We start from the raw sequence: 18,524 nt of genomic DNA, 5'->3' as shown, positions 1-18,524 counted from the left end.
CCCTCTCTATAAAATTTCTTCTATAATCTACTCTTTCCCCTTCAATATACCCTATTCCTCCTATGGGCTTAAATTCGGAAGAAGGCGAGTTCAGAAGCCTTAAGGTAGCAGCCCTACCACTGAACTATTCCATCGTCAGGCTAGTCCCCTGACATGGAGAACATAATCCTACTTGTAAGCTGACAGAAAAAGATAATCGGATTGAATCTATGGGAAACGACCCTGGAATGGAAAAGGGAAAACGAAAATGGAAACGACAAAATATAATACACATAGCAAACTGGAATGTAAGAGAAATAGCATATAAAGAAATAGAATTAGACCAGTTATTAAATGAAAGAAATTTAAAATAGCAGTAATCACTGAAACAAAAAAGAAATTAAAAGGAACTATGAGAACTGAAAATTTTAATGTGATATACAGTGGAGTCGACAGAGACCAAAGAGCACAAGCAGGAGTCATGATTTGGATTCATAACTCCCTTTCAAAACAGTTAAAACATTATAAATTATGGAATGAAAGAATAATAGAAGCTAGAATAAAAATAGATAGAGGCTATTTAACAATAATTGGTTTATATGCCCCAGAAGAAGGAAGAGAACAGGATAATATTGATTTTTATAATCAGCTACAAAACATATATAATAAAATAAATAAAAATGATTACATAATTTTAGCAGGAGACTTAAATGCAAGAATTGGAAACACGAAAATTAATAATAATATAGGAATACATGGAGAACACACTCTAAACAGAAATGGTAAAAAATTGATTGACTTTGTAGTTTATAATAACCTAAAAGTAATGAATTCCTTCTATAAACATAAAGACATACATAAATATACTTGGGCAGCAAGAGGATGGATATCAATATTAGATTACTTCATATTACATGAAAAGACATCAAAATTTTCACTAGATATTAGAGTTCACAGAGGATATGAAATAAGCATTGACCACTTCCTTGTTAAAATAAAATTAAGATTACCGCCTAAATGGCTACAAGTAACAAGAACAGAAAGAAAAATTGAAACATTTGTTTATAAAACTAGACTATTGAATGACACAAATGTACAATGACTATATGAACAAAGAATTAACCAATATCTAGATAAAATAAAACAAAATGAAGAAATAGAAATAGAATGGCTTGATATAAAAACGATACTAAATGCAGCAGCAAATGAAAGCTTAGGAAAGACCAAAAAATTCAATAAAAGAAAAAAAACTGAAGATCTGGGATGATACAATCAAAGAAATAATCAAAAAGAAAAAAGAAGCCTATCATCACAAATGGTTAAGCAGTAAAAGATTAGAAGATGAAATAGAATATAAAAGAATAAGAGCCATAGCTAAAAGAGAAGTCAGAAAAAGACATAGAGAATCATGGAATAAATTTGTTTCTAATTTAGAACATGATTTATATAAAATAAGACCCAATGTATATAAGATTTTGAAACACCTAAATGCAGATACCAAAGAAAACATTAAATTAAACACTGAATTGAAATTAGAAGAATTTCTAAATTACTACACAGAACTGTGGACAGACAAATATTTTAAAAAAGACAACTGGCAAACAATTAACGAAAATGAAAAGGAAATAACTGAAGAAGAATTAGAAATCAGCCTGAAAGAAACAAGAAACTGAAAATCATCTGGAGAAGATAAGCTAGGTTCAGAACTATATAAATACGCAGGAACAAGATTCAAAGAAAGACTCTTATTTTTTTTAAATAAAATTTACTCAACTGGTATCCCCCCCCCCCCAATAGAATGGAAAAAAGCAATTGTGATTCCTATCTTTAAGAAAGGTAATAGAGATGACCCTAAAAACTATAGAGGTATCATTATACTAAATTCCTGTTACAAATTATATAGCAGAATCTTAAATAACAAACTAATGAAATATTCCGAAAACTTTATTCTAGAAGTACAGAATGGATTTAGAAAAGGACGATCATGTATAGACCCAGCCTTTTGCCTAAAATTAATAATAGAGAAAAGAAGAGAATATAATTTAGAAACACATATTGCATTTATTGACTTTGAAAAAGCATTTGACAAAGTTAAAAGAAACATATTATTTAACACATTAAAAGAAAGACAAATACCAAATAATATCCTAAAAGCTATCACAAGTATATATGAAAATAATCAAATACAAATAAGATTAAATCACGAGCTATCATATACAAGAGAGATAAACCAAGGGATCAGACAGGGATGTCCCCTCTCAGCGACTCTTTTTAATATCTACTTAAATGAAATAATAATAAAATGGAGTAAAAATTTACATCAAGGAATTAAACTTTCACCTACAGTTAACTTAAACACTCTCCTCTTTGCAGACAACCAAATAATAATTACAAATTCTGAAGATAACTTACAGAAAGCTATTTTAAATCTAAATGAGATATCCAAAGATTATGGTATGATAACATCAACGGAAAAATCACAAACTATGGCCTTTAAAGGACAAGATCCAGCAAGAACTAAATAGTAATTAATAGATAACAAGATCTTAGAACAGGTGAATTCATTTAACTACCTAGGATGTATGATCACATATGAAAATGAAAAAAATATAAACGTAAAAATTGCAAAATATTTAAAAATAACAGGTGTAATTAACTCTATATTTAAACCGAACCTAGTTCAAAAACAAACCAGGCTAAAAGTATACAATACATTAGCCTTACCGGTCTTAATGTATGGAAGCGAAATCTGGACAATAAAACAAAAAGACAAACAAAGATTAACAACAGCAGAAATGAAGTTTATGAGAAAAACTGCAAAGTATACCCTATTTGATCACGAAACGAAGATATTATGAAAGAATTAAACCAAGAACCAGTAATAGAAAAAATTAAAAAATATAAACATAAATGGATGGAACACGTTCAAAGAATGAAAACAGAAAGATTACCAAAACAAGCCTTAAATTTAGTACAGGCCATTAGGAAAAAGAAAACCAGGACGTCCTCTTAAACGATTCAACGATGACTTCTAAGGCCGGAACAGGCCATGCTAGGCCTAAATCCTTGATACGTATGATGATGATGATTTCATGAATTTCATAAATCTGATTACGAAAATTAATGAAATATTGCCAACGTAGTGCTTATAAAAGCACTTTTAAAACTCAAAAATACGTGAAAGATGTTTCATAATATTTGGCGACAATTTAAATTTATTTTAAAAATAAATTTATTGCTATTTTCTTTTCTAAAAGAACTTTCGGGAAAAAAAAAATATATACACACTATTTTATAATACGATGCCACAATTTTAAACATATTTAACAATAAACTAATTACTTTACATGCATAAAACTTGAATAGCACATCCTAATTTCACATCGTGCAGAATGCTGTTGGCATTTTTTGAGTACTCTCTAGATAATTAGCTGGTCCTTCCGGGGAAAAAATGTAGTTCCCTCCGCGAGTGTGCGTGTGTATGCACGTGCGATTCCTTTAGTAAGAGTTACCTGTGCGATTTCTTCCATGATTTCAGTTGAAAAGGGCGAAAGAGAGGAGTTGCTTTCTTCCCGTTGGTCTCTGAAGAAGGCTGTGAGTTGTTCCTGTAAAAATAACACCGCTAGGAGAGAGGGCTGGGGTTAAATTTGGTAACACGACTGCAAAACCGACAGAGCACGTGCTTCTGGAGCTTCGTGACCGTGACGTTGGATGTCACCAGCAGAGGACAATATTTTTCGGAGTCCCATTACATATTGCGGCTAACAACCCTATCATATGTTTTTGTTGCGGCCTGGAAACCCCCGCAGTAGCCTCAAGCCCTGGTGCCGTCTATTTTCGAATGTCTCTTCTCCGATAGTAACGCACATCCCCTCTAACCTGCACTGCTCCTTTACTTGGTGAACTGTACTGTACTGTACGGATAGATCGAGAAACAGTTGGGTTGTAACGTAACATACTACCGACTCTCGGTTCTTGGGGTCAAGGTACAACGGGACGGACAGTAATGGCCTAGGTCGTATCGAGATACGGACATATATCGGACTACTCTTCTTGGTGTGTTCTGACGATCGCAGTATTAAGGTAAGTTCAGAATAATCTTGAATAGTTTGGTTTTAGATTGTGCAGCCAAGCCCTTTTATTTAGAAACATTTGGCTTAAAATGAAATGTTTACGTTTCATTCTCAAGGTAAGGATTGAAAACAGCCTAAGACCGCGTTCAATTCTTCGTTTTCAGAAACAAATCATCTGATTAATAACTTATAATGATGATTGATTTACTTTGAGTATGATAAAGAAATGATATTGGCCAGTGACAACTACGTGAAAGAGGTAAGATTTGTGATTATTTGCGTCATCAAATCTAAATCGACGTCCTAAAAATCTAATCATAGTTTTGTGTTTGTGATCACAAATGCATGATGGTGATTTAAAAGTAACGGGACTAAGCTGGTTATGACTGCTAGGTACTGGCTGTTTCTCGGATCATATTTTGGCAACCATGACCAGGAATAATTGGATTAATGGCTAAGAACAAGTAGAAAGATTAATGTGTGTGTGTGTGTGTGTGTGTGTGTGTGTGTGTGTGTGTGTGTGTGTGTGTGTGTGTGTGTGTGTGTGTGTGTGTGTGTGTGCATCAATCATCAGTCTAGAGGTTATGCAACCTGTAGGATAGCACTAAATAAAGGCGTATTAAAATTTTAAAACAGAGGAATGAGTATCTTTCAGAACTTATAATATTTCGCTACAAATACAGATTTTTTTTTCATGATAGAGAAAATCTCTTTATACACATTGAAAGATGATTAATTTTTGCCGACCTAGCTGGTAGTAGAGTGAGGTAGAATCTTTGCTCTCTCTAACCAATAAGCAGATTCGAATTTCACTTTTTCATTCGAATTTCAAAGAGAGAAATGAATAGCATCATTTGATGTGAGATTGATGCCCTGCTTATTGGAGGCTTACAAGTGTTCCATCTGTAGAACATTCGTTTCTGGATTAACCCATACACAGTAATAATGTGCTATAGATTTACAGTTTTTATGGATATTATTTGCTTAAAAAAAAGAGAAAAGAAATCCTATTCATTCTCAGATATAGAAAATTATTTTCACACATTAAACTACAGAATAGATTAATAACACTTAAAAATATCCAAGATTTATTGCTGCTTTTCTTTTGAACTTATTAAAAATATACTTATGGGTATCCCAGTATTGGAAGAATTTAGAGGGTGCTTGTGGAAATGGCTAACACAGGCTAGAGAAACTTTTTCTGGGACTTTCTTCATATCGGTTCCCGAATTAGTCGATCTTTGACACTGGCAATATAGTTTGTTTTTAACAATACAACTAAAAAAAATCGATCGTGCTCACACTTATTTCAGGCAGGGAGATATAAGTTATAGTTTATGTCCACGAGATGGCGGCAGTTGGCTGCCGTACACTCCTCTCTCTCTCTCTCTCTCTCTCTCTCTCTCTCTCTCTGAATGGTCTTAGTTTAAAATTTTTACTTCTCATTCAGATATCTATATCTATAGATATCTGAATATCTATAAATATGTATTAAAAAATAACAAATGCATTCATGTGAAAAATTAAGAAAAATTCAGACTCGAAGTTTTTTTAAAGAGCTTTTAGGGAAACCTCTTTAGAATATTTTCAGAAAAAACTCTTTATTTTTATTTTTATTTTTAAATGATTATTCAGATTCTAAAATACCAACAGCTGCGATATGTTTAACTTCAATTTTGGGCGGTAAAATAATAAATCTTTGACTATCAAATTTTTAAAAGATTCGAAAGTGATAGAAGACTAACGAACAAAGAAACCTTTGGCATAAGTTGCAATGATAATGCACTACTTAAAAGACAGTAAATGTCAAAGAAACCATGTTATGTTCTCTTTTTACTCGCGCTTTTAATGAAGGATTTTACTGGCCTGACAGCTGTTTCAAATTGTTAGTAATAATGAGAGACATCGTCAGTGACTATTGCCCAAAACGTATGTATTTTTTGTAAGTGAAATAATCATAAATATTTATTATTCTTTCTGTTTAATAATATTCATTACCAAGTTGAAGCCTTTAAGGCTATTGTCTTCATTAGTTATTTTTGAGAAGGTTCTGTTTTTATGTTTGTTATTTATAATTTACACCGTGATAACAGCAGGATATGACGTCACCGCTTTATGCCAATAATGTGCATTTTAATGATGATCATTTTAAATATGAAAAAATTTATTTTTAAATAGTTTCTTTTGCGATTTATGCTATTTAACTTGCTGTCTAAATTCATCGAGATTCGAATGAAATGAAATGAACTGTTCTATTAAAATAAAAATTATTTAAAACATTCTATAATAATTGCATTACTTCGTATTTTAAGTGCTGCAAATGCTCATTCCCTTCTTTCTTAAACTCACCTCTCCCATTCTCTTTTTGTTTAATGAGTGGAATTTTCAGAATTCAGTTATTTCACCAAAATGTTTGACCTCCGATTTTGCAAATTCAGTGACCTAATAATAATGTCACTGTTGATGAGTAAAAATAAATAAACTGTGGAACTCTTCCTTTCTTTATGTAGTGTTTGGAAGACGCGAGATAGCAAGCAGCGGTTCATGTCTTTCGTGTGTCTTTCTTTCCCGAGATAAGCGAACTTCGAAAAAAGGTTGGGTGGAGGTCAATAGTAGCTGTTAAGCCTGGGAGCAGTGCACTTTAGAGTATATGAACGAAGGGGTAGATTATCGGACAAGGAAAGTGATAAATATACGAACACGAGGAAGAGTGCACTTGATGAAAAATGGAAGAAGAGTAGACTAAATATTTATCCACTACAAGCCCTAAGGTGTAACAGTTGATAGAAATATAGGATCTAACGAAACGTTACCAGTTCGGGGAAATTTCTGTTTGTTCTATACGTTGTAATCTCAAGACGATCTATATTTACAAAGGTGAGGAAAAAATAAATTAGCCTGACCTGGCAGTCGGTAATACTTAATATCATCAAAACCTAAATGCTTTTAGATTAATTGTAAATATTATATCAAATGTTTTAGTTTAACATTAATATATATCATTCATATTTTATTTTAATTTCAAAATCATTTTTTTCTGGATGGCAAACAAAAGAAGGAAAAAATGTAAAAATTTAAGTATGTTAGTATTAAGTTATTCGAAACTTTAGTAGCATTTAATTATTTGATCTTAACTGTTTCAGATGCATAAGCTAAAGCAGATATTATACTTGTATATACTTATCTTAACTACAGTATTTAAATTCTTTTTTTTTCTTGTATTAGTCTATTCAAATATCCAGAAATCTTGTTTGTCTCCAGTGACTGTTCTGTTTCATTTCTTGAAGTAGAATAACAGTCATTTTCATTTTATTCCTCCTGAGTTGATCTACATTCCTAAGTATTTAAAATTCTTCACCTGTTCTTTCTAAGTTACCTACTAATCACAAAAGACTGTTCTGTTTTTTTCTACTGATATTTCTAAATTATCTTTTTGGCAAATCTGTTGAAAATCAAATATGGTAAATGACTTCTGTGGCTGCTATCTTTATTACGTCATCTACATAGCAGTTTAGATTTACTATATTATTTATTACTATAAATTTACATTTTTATTCTTTTTAACTTCGTAGCTTTTAGTTGCGAAATTATTTCATCCATGAGGATATTAAACCGCAGTGAACTTAAATCACCAAGTTACATTCCTTTCTGCATTTTAATTTCTTTTGTATCTTTTTAGTTGGGTGTTGCTATAGACCTGGTAATATGGAGGGTAATGAGAAGGAAATGTTATAGGCAAATTGGCCTATCTAGCAAGAAACGAGTTATCATTACGGGCGACTTTAATTATGGTAATATAGACTGGAAGCGAGCGACTGCATCTGGGGGTAAAGAAAATGAATTTTTGGAGTTTTTGAAAGATAATTACCTTAGGCAGCAGGTAACGGAGGGTACACGAGGATCAAGAGTATTGGATTTGATCATCTCATCAGATGATATTATTATAAACGAGGTGTCAAATCTTCCACCAGTTGGTGAGAGTGACCACGAGGTGATCACGTGCAACGTGACCAGTCATTCGAGGACGTCTGTTAGAAAGGGATATATGTGGGATTATAACACTGGTAATTACGAAAAGCTCCGGAAACAGCTTGCGATAATAAATTGGAAAGAGGAACTGGGTGGAAAGGATATCAATGCTGCTTGGGCCATACTCAAGAACGATTTGGTGGAGGCAATATCAGAGTGTATTGCAAGGGTCAAGAGGGTAAATAGAGTGGGTGTAAAATGGATGAATCAAAGGATAAGGTATGCAATCCGAAAGAAGAAGGTATTATGGAAGAAACACAAAATGAGTATTTATAACAACCGCTGCAGAGGATATAGTTGAGATATTTAGTGAGCAATTTCTAAAGGTCTTTCATTATTGTGAATGTGGCATCATGCAGAACTTGAAAGCAGTGGAAAAGGAGGAGGAGGAGGAACTGTTAGCAAGTGAACAGGAGGTATATGAGGAATTGAATAGACTTGATGTAAATAAGGCTGTGGGACTTGATGCTATTTCACCACGTGTCTTGAGGGAATGTGCCAGAGAATTAACAACAGCTTTTGTATATTTTTTCAACATGAGTCTCTCACTGGGTCAAGTTCCAAAAGAGTGGAAAGAGGGTAAAATTGTTCCAATTCATAAGGGAGGTGATAAGAGTAAGGCTTTGAATTATAGACCAGTCTGTGTGTCTAGAGTTGTGGTCAAGGTATTAGAGAAGTTAGTTAGGAATAAGATTCAGAATTGGGTTGACAACAGAAAAATGCTCTTTGGCGGCCAGCATGGATTTACTAAAGGAAGATCATGCTTTAGCAACCTGCTTACTTTTTATAATAAAGTGACAAATGCGTTGGATAAGGGTGTTGCATATACAGTGATATATTTAGATTTTGCAAAGGCGTTTGATAAATTGCCACATGACAAGCTGGTAATTAAATTGGAACGGATGGGGCTGAAGAGCAGATTGATTCGCTGGATTGGAGATTGGCTGTCTGATAGGTATCAGCGAGTTGTCTATGGAGGAGCGATATCCCAGAAGAGGAAAGTTACTAGTGGTGTACCTCGAAGGTCTGTTTTGGGTCCATTGCTGTTTAATTTGTATGTAAATGATATCTGGAGAGGTCTGAATGGTGATGTGCAGTTGTTTGCAGATGATGCAAAGTTGGGGAGAGCTATCAGGAGTGGTGCGAATGCTGTAGCTTTTGCAAGAGAACTTGAATACACTGGCTGAATGGACAAATGAACAGGGATGTCAATTCGATGTTTCAAAGTGTAAGGTTTTGAAATTTGGGAAGCAGAGATGGGATGTAAAGTACACAATCGGTGCAAATATATTGGAAGAGGTAGAGGAAATGAGAGATCTGGGAGTGTTGTAGATAAGGACCTAAAATTTCGGAGACATGTTACTAAAATAGTGAAGACAACACAGCAGATAATGGGAATGATGCGGAGGACATTGACTTGTAGAAGTAAGGATGCTATGGTTCCTTTGTATAAGGCTTTGATCAGGCCACATATGGATTACTGTGCACAGATCTGGTCACCTGGTTTTCAAAAAGATGAAATTGCGTTGGAAAAAGTTCAGAGGCGATTGACTAAGGTGGTTTCTGGTCTCTGGAATGTAGAGTATGAAGACAGATTGACAAAATGCAATTTACAGAAATTGGTGGATAGAAGGAGGAGGGGGGGGATATGATTGAGACATATAAGCTGTTAAGAGGTTATTACCAGATTAATGTTGGGGGGAGTTTGCACAGAATGGGTGAGGATAGCAGGAGAACAAGAGGTCATTCCTGGAAGCTGTATAAGGAGGGTGTGAGCAAGGGAGTGAGGAGCAGGTTTTTTGCATGGAGAGTGGTGAGTGATTGGAATGCTTTGCCCGAGAGTGTGGTGTGTACAGAGACAGTGAATATATTTAAGGCACAGTATGATAAACTGTGTGTATAACAGTGGACCTCCCACGATGAGTCTTTGACTCCATGGAGGTTTTTATAATAATAATAATAATAATAATAATAATAATTTACACATTTGCTATCTACGTAAATATCATCAGAGCTTTAATGTTCTGCTGTCAAATGCTTTATGTAAGTTAATGAAATGCATAAAAACTACAATGTATATTCTTCTGTTTTTCTATTGGTTTTATTGCAAATGTTACGTCTAGTCAACGATCTTCCAGAACTTGCACAAAAAAAAAAAAAACAATAATAATGACGTTTTTTTTTTCTTCAGTTATTATCAGATTTTCGACATATTTGTATTAGTGATGCTCCTTTAGCAATATTGTCATATTAATATTTATAAATAAACGAAATCCTTAAAATAAATAAAGTTATTTATTTTAACTTTTATCGGTCACTTACAAGGAACTTTCGCTGGTAAATTTTATTAACGAAACCTTCATACCTAATCTATGGCTCGTGCGTCAGCACTTATGTGGCCCATGCAGCAGACGTCAGTTCTGACGTACAAACGATCTAAATTACTAGAGTTAGGCCTCCGAGATTTTTATAATATTTGGCACATGCACGCCTCCTGCAGTAAAACCTATTTTTTAGGTGAGATTTTATCAAAATGTTAATTGATTGTTATTTTAACTTCGTATTTGGAATCATTGTAAAAATTTGAACAGTCACTTCAATTTAAGTTTAAATTCGACCATTTGAAAGTGCAAAATTAGAAAAAAGGTTATGATAATATTATATTATTACTACTACTATTATTAAAAACTATTATACGATTATAAATATTACACTATTATGCAATTATACTGGTTTACTATTGTACATTTATATTATACTATTATGCAATTATTAATATTACACTTAGAGATTTTTCTGGTTGAGATAAAAATTAAAAATACATGACAAATTTTTGTAAGCATTCCAAATACTGGGTTTTAATAATCCTTTCAGCCAGATCTGAGGAATGACTTGCGTGCGGACGGACAAACAAAACGAATCTGATGAGCGATTCAACATATTAACTTGCCTAAAACAATTCGATGTGTGATTGTATATGAATGAATAAGGTCACAAAGAAGAATGCTAATATAAAATATCTTTTTGTTTTTTTTAAATTTATGATTGTCGCCAATCTCCACACGTTTAAAAGAGAAAATTAAGGTATTAATAACAGGCATTGGAAGATTAGTTCACACAGGATATGTAATTATCGTGGGGAGTTTAAGAACGGGGATAAGAGATTGAAAGAAGGAAAGAATATGTCGGTGGGGAAAGAGTTGGAATGTATGCAGCTGTTGAGAGATAATTACCTGAAACATCATATGATGGAGAGGGTGACGGGGTTAAGTTTCAACGTTGGATTTGGTGATAGCATTAGACGTGGTCATATCCGAGGTAGTAACACTTTACTTCCATTTGGAGAGAGAGAGAAAGAGAGAGAGAGAGAGAGAGAGTAATCATGCAGTGTTGACCTGGGAAGTGTCCAAACGCAGAATTTTTAGTTAAGAAGGGATATATGTGGAACGACAGAGCCGTGATTATGTCAAACTTAGGGAGAAGCTTGGAGCTGTGCCATGGCATAAGAAACTGTGAAAAAAGAATGCCAGTAGTGCATGGTAATTGGGGGTATTTGAGAGAGGCAGTATTAGACTGAATACCTAGGGTGAGGAGGATAAATCAAGTGACAGTTAAATAGATGAATAGAATCGTTAAGCAGGAGTTACAAAAGAAGAAAATGTTGTGGAGAGAATGTAAAGTGAAATGTGATCAGCAAGCTCACTGAACAGTAAAAAGCACAGGAAAGAAAAATGACCAGCTTGTGTGGAAGGCAAAATCACATTTTGAGAAGAAATATGAGAGGAACCAGATACATCAAAGAAAATCCCAAGTAGCTCTTTGGCTATATGGAAAGTAATAGGAAGAAATTATTATGGAAGGATATCTTTAATGAATGCAGGTGGTATGAAGTCGGCAGAACCAGAATAAATAGAATAGTTGAATTAGTGAGAGATCAATTTGCAACGGTGTATCATCTGGGTGGGGTATAATGCAATGACTGATATGCGATAGGAACTGATGTGAGAAATGAGATAGATGAACTAGAGGTGCTTGCGATAGTACAAAATATCAGATCAGATCAAAAGGATCAGATGTGGTAGCAGTCTGTGTGTTACGAGAATGTGCAAAAGAACTGGCACAACATTTGACCAAGCTGTATAATTTTAAGTCTACAATGGTAAGGTCCCAATGAAGTGGTAGGAAGGTGAGATAGTTCCATTACATAAAGATGGATCCAAAATACTGAACAATTACCCACCTGTTAGTATCTAGGGATTGATGGATAAGGTTTTGTGAAAGTCAGTGATAGCCAGATTTTAGGAATGGGTAGATAGAAATATGATGCTCTATAGGGAAGAGCATGGTTTTGTGAAGGGGGGGTCCTTCCTTAGCAAATTATTTTGATTCTATAATAGATTACAGTGAAGATGGATAAATGAATGAAAAGAGGACGAACAACAGCATTATATTATAATGCTGTTGAAATTTTCAAAGACATTTCATAGAATAACGCATGGAAATCTCTTAAGTAAGCTGTAGCAAATGCAGATGGAGATGAATCTGACGATATGGATGGCTGAAAGACATCAAGGAGTATTGCGTGGTGACACAGAGTCAAAGAAAAGGCAAATGACCAGTGCTCTTTACTTTGTACATTAATAATACTGAGATGATATGAACAGTGATATCCATTTGTTGTTTATGGTGCTAAGTTAGGGGAGTAATAGTGAATAAAAATGTGATATAGAGATCCTGTAAGATGATGTGAATAAATTGACATCGTGGATAAGTTTTTATGTGACTACCACCCAAAAAAGGTTTTTAAACTAAGTGTACATTAATACAATGGGTGAGCTAAATGATAATCGTTGTGATTTTAATGAGTGAGAATAAAATTATGTACTGTGGAATGGAAAGATTGAAAGCTACATATTATATTGATTGGGTTGCACTCCTAGAAATTGATGAGGATAGAGGTGACAGTGGACAGATTGAAGGATTGTAGATTACAAAGGGAGGAAAGAGGAGTACGATAAAAATCGTATAAATTAATAAAGGAATCTATAGAAGTGAGAATATGAAAATTTTCAATGTATGATAGGAAAGGAAAGAACACAATTGGAAGTTGAGTGAGCATGTATTCAGTAGGCATGTGAGAGATTCTTTTTTTCGCCTGGAGGATGTTGAACATGTGGAATATGTTACTGAAGGTGGATGTGATTGCTTTGTATGTTAATGAGTTTAAGGAGAGGTATGATGAGAATTATGAGAAAATTTACTTTAGTAATGAGTCTGGATTCCATAGAGATGCCCATTTATAATAATAATAATAATAATAATATACTTGTTAATGTATTAAATAACGCACTTGTAATAAGTTATTAAGCTTTGTGCAATAAAGTGCGTTATTACAATATATATGTATCTGTATAACACTGCTGAGATGGACTGCCAATTCTATTCTAGTCGTTGGAGAAACTTTTTCTAGACCTTTTTTATAGCCAGTTTCTGAGTTCGTCAATCTTTGGAGAGGCAAGTTAGTTTTTTTATTTATTTATTTATTTTTAATTTTGTCCCAGAAATTCGGGTTTTCACTCCTCAGCTCAAAAAATCAACTGCAGAACTTATGCTATTTCAAATTATATTATTCCTATTAAGATTTAAGACCGCGAGATGACAACAATTGTCTGCCAAATTTTCTTCACTTCTCTTATTGATATCATTGATAGTCTTTGGCTCAGCTTTAGTGATGGCTACTCACCAATCTTTGAAAAACTATGGCTAAAAGAACTTTGCTTACACCTTTTAAGGCAATGAATAAAAAGGCGTGAGAGTATTTATTTTTTACGAATTAGTTCAGTGAAAAAAAATTTTAAATAATAAAAATGAATTATTCAATAAGAAAAAAAATAAAATTTTGTTAATTTTCTTTAACTTTGCAAAATTTACTTCATAATTAATTATCAGAATCTTCCTATTTATGAGATAAGATATTTATTCCTCTATGGAGAATGGTCACAGCAGTCGTGTTAACTTATGATAGTAAATCCTTCTTCTTCTCTTAATAATAATAATAATCCCAAGATTGAACTCTTTCAGCTTTAGCTTTTGAAAATCTGTGGACAGGGTGGAAATGAACGGCCACCTCTAAAAGCTGAGCTCACAGTTATGGGATGCAAGGTCTCGGGTGCAAAGCAGAGCAGATAAGCCTTTACGGGACCCTACTTGAGATCGCTTAACTCAGTGTTTTTCAACGTTTTTTGGATCATGCCCCACCTTAACGTCTCAAAGATTTCGATGCACCCCCCTCTAGTATAATAGTCAGCCAAGTTCTGAAAAAGTATAATATAAATATGTATTATGTACATTTTCTAATTGCTTCCCAAAACATTCAAATTGCCACACATTGAGAAACACTGGCTTAACTGGGGGCATTCTTCTCAGTGAAATGTACTGAAAAAATAACTAGTTCAATTTCATCTCGAGAGATGGTGCTAACATCACTGTTTATTTTTAACAAGCCTCTATTTGTTCACATAACAGTTGTTGGAAAAGATTGGCTAATTTTTACATAACAGCTTGTTTGTAGTTACGTAAATATGAACTACACTTAAACGGAAGATTTTAAAAGGAATTTTATACTTTGCAATACATGAATAGTTCCTGCATGAAGATGACATTTCATCTTCATGCAGGAACTGTTTCGATACAATGAAGCCGTCGACCGACTTAGCTGCTTCAAAATTTCAAGGTTTCTGTAATGTTTCAAAATATGGAGACGCCCCCCCAAAACAAAAGTCTGTATTTTATTTTTTTTAACGGATTTAAAAAAAAATAAAATATCGGTTCTTATACATGCAAACCTTAATTATCCCAAAAACTACAAAACAGAATTTTGAAAAGAGAACTGTCAATTAATAAAATAAAAATCTTTCTGATTTTTTCTCTTATCCCATACAACATAGTCAAATGAAACTTTAAAAAAACTAAAGAAATAAATTGCATATATATATATATATATATATATATATATATATATATATATATATATATATATATATATATATATATATATATATATATATATATATATATATATATATATATATATATATATATATATATATATATATATATATATATATATATATATATATATATATATATATATATATATGTGTGTGTGTGTGTGTGTGTGTGTGTGTGTGTGTGTGTGTGTGTGAAAATTACCAACGTAAATTTTTCAGAAGAATTTTGACTTTCAAGAAAAAAAATTAAAAAGAAACAAATCCTTGCTTTGTGTTCGGATCTCATCTAGGACGTGAAGAACCTTTTAAATCTGTAAGAAAAAAAAAAAATGGGATTATTATTCTGCAAAACAGGCAAACTAGCCATAATACATGCATACTTGTTCTCATAGTCTGCTTAACTAGTAAAAAAAAAAAAAAGAGTAAGAAAAACACGCTTTATTTTTTTTTTATTATTTTTTTTTTTTACAGCGCTCAAAAATAAATTTTATGCAAGCAGTATAGCCATGAGATACTTATAATTTTAGGTTCCTTTGTGTTCTTATTGATCTTTTGCAATATAATATTATTTGATTTTTAAGAGAGAGAGATCGAGATCATAATAAATGAAGTATGTGTGTTATGTGTGTTACTGAACTGCAATTTGAGAGTACACTAAAAAAAAAAAAAAAAGTAGTGCATTTTTAAACTTATGAATATTATTATTACTATTATGTGACACCTCCAGGAAGTCCAAAGACTCATCGAGGGAGCGTACCTACTCTACAACTCTCCGTCTCCACCAAAAGTACAGTAAAAAAAAAAAAAGTGGTACATTTTTAAACTTATGAATATTATGTTGTTATAAATTTATGAATTTTAATCATATCCAAGAATGGCTAAAAGAATTACGCAATCTGTACCAAAAGAGAATACCATAATTTTGTATTCCCATCAAGTTAACATTTTGTCATGGTATTGAAATGTTCGTCCGTGAGGTGGCGCTAGAGCAAGTTATTGCTTCACAGAGTGGGATTTATAAAACCGTGGTTGGTAATTTAACCTCACCAGCTGTGGAGTGTGTGTGTGTGTGTGTGTAGGGAGGGGATATCCCTGGGATTTAACACTGTAAATGATAAAAAAAAAAAAAAAAAATTGACAGGAATATAGCCTGCCCAAAGCACAAACACGTCATTTAAACCAGTAGACACAAAACAAAGACATTCGTAGACGATTCAATGAACTTCAGACTTCTTCCCCCCCGTTGCTTAACGTTCTCAGACACTCTATTGAGCAATACAGAAGAGAAAACAGTCTGCCTCCAGCGTGCACTTCCAACCCGCAAAATGGCTCTGGAAAACTACAGTCTAATCACAGTTTCCACTCTTTGTAGCCTTGAAAGGTTTGTCGTCAACAGTCGACAATGTCTCTGTTAACAGACTCAAGAACAAAGCCCTCTCTGTTTCATTGTTTCTCTGTAATTGTCGCTAGGTGGAATCGTAGTTTGAATAGCTGTACTGAATAGGGGGGAGGTGGAGGAGATTTAGAATAACAATAAAGAGCACGCTACTGTCCCTCGCTACCAGAATGATATGTAGAAAGCAGCTGCAAATTTTATATACGGTGAGGCCCTATTGAGGTCAACAAGCAATTACAGAAACAGTACTATGATCGGGGCCAGATTAGGAACAGTAGATGTCGCTTTCCGTACAGGTTAATAACCTATCGTGTTTACAAATACCCGTGGAAAGACCACTTAATTACTTAAGACTTTTTAGCTGTTTGTGGCTGGAGTGTTTCACTAACTTATTTGGATGAACTCCAAGTCTTCACTACATTTCTTCAACTCATCTTTGTTGAGATAGTTGGTGGCGGGGGGGGGGGGAAGAAACACGTAAAAACAGATAGAGAGAGAGAGAGAGGAATTTATTTTCTTTCCTATTCACGTTCTTACCATTTATTTCACTTCGCAGACTGATTATGCAGTATAAGAGGAGAAGGCATAAATAGAAGATTTTTAAAGTTCTCTTGTTGATTAAGGTATGGTGGGCAAGTTAATGTGGAGCCGTGGCAATTCCATGGGATCTGGATGTCCCCTTAACGACCTGTATTTTAGATATATTTAAAAATTAAGGACGATTAACTGGAAATTTTTATTCAAGTGAATTTTTTTTACAAGTTGATTTCTTCCTTTCGCATCTACAGTAATTTCTTAATTCATCACTTCAGTTTTCAAACGTATATTCGACTAAAAAAGAAATTTACTTGATGAAATCGGGAGAAAGAAAATGAAATTCTTAGGCCAGAGTGACCGATGGGATCATCACAGGACAACTAAAAGAAAGAAAGAACAGGCAGAAGCCAGCTGAGAAGTCATTATATGAAGGATAGATCACATGGACAAAGTGTCATAAGATAAGAAGAAGGGGAGAACCACGGACGCTGAATAAATGAATAAAGAAATAAAATCGTCCAATTCAAGGCGACGCATTCTAGTATTTGGGGACCCTGACCACTGTTCATGAAGGCCTCCTAATGAATATTGACGAAATTAAAAATAAAATAATAAACAAGAATAATATCAGTATTGATAAAAGATAAAATAAAAATATAATTTTTGTGACGTTTAAAATTTATTTATTGACTGCAGTTTCTGATAAAGTATCTAAACACATCATAAACCCAGTCCTTATTTGGAATCCTACTCGAGTCCTATAAAATATAGACACTTCTGTTAATTTATGACCTCTAATTTCAAGCTGATGTGGCACTTCGTTTGTTACTATTTTCACAAACTTCAATATTTCATGCGTTGTTTTTGTTTAATATCTTTTAAGCACATTCTGTTGATACAACTATTTTGTTTCAGTCAACATTAATAGGTTTTCTTGTTGACGTTGCTCTAACTTCAAACTTTTCTTTGACACATCTTTTGGTGCGTCAAAATGCTCACTACAAGATGTTTAACTGACCTTATTAGTGCTTGTTGATGTGTCAATCACTATGTCATCAGCTTGTATTTAACTTGTTGAAATGGAAGCTCAGAAAAACCAGATTGGATCTTCACCAGAACATTTGCATCGCGTATCAATGCCAATGAAAAATTTCATTAAGATCCATACACGAATATAAACTCATATGAATTCACGAAGTTTATAAGAATAGAAAAAGAGTGCACAATTTTATTAGGGCACTTCGCAAAATGAGAAAAAGTCTTTTTTGTTTTGACCATCCGACCATATGTATGAATATAAAACTTTAAGTTTTATATTCATACGTATGGTTCGAGCTGAATGGAGTCTAACAAAGAAAACTGGAGAAGCTGGATTTAAAGGACTCAATCTGACTTAAGACAAAAATTCTATCGAGTCATTTCAATGATGGCTTCAATTAGACCATTTTAGTCACAAAATTAAGCAAAACAACACTATATGTGTATGTATGTATATCTAAC

General features: G+C 33.4%; 1 protein-coding gene across 1 annotated transcript in view; it reads left to right on the top strand.

The window, feature by feature from the left end:
* Positions 1-3,947: 3,947 nt before the first annotated feature.
* LOC150109453 (uncharacterized) overlaps positions 3,948-18,524 on the top strand; it is a 710,474-nt gene continuing 695,897 nt past the window's right edge. The window contains exon 1 of the mRNA XM_090413228.1: positions 3,948-4,062. The gene's annotated coding sequence lies outside the window, so the exon portion shown is untranslated. The remainder of the gene's footprint in view (positions 4,063-18,524) is intronic.

This window comes from Typopeltis vanoorti, chromosome 2, assembly GCF_054136105.1.
Source record: "Typopeltis vanoorti isolate ZY-2024b chromosome 2, IOZ_Tvanoo_1.0, whole genome shotgun sequence".
Taxonomy (NCBI): Eukaryota; Metazoa; Arthropoda; class Arachnida; order Uropygi; family Thelyphonidae; genus Typopeltis; species Typopeltis vanoorti.
Note: the sequence above shows the minus strand (reverse complement) of the source record. Positions and strands in the feature narration are given on the sequence as shown.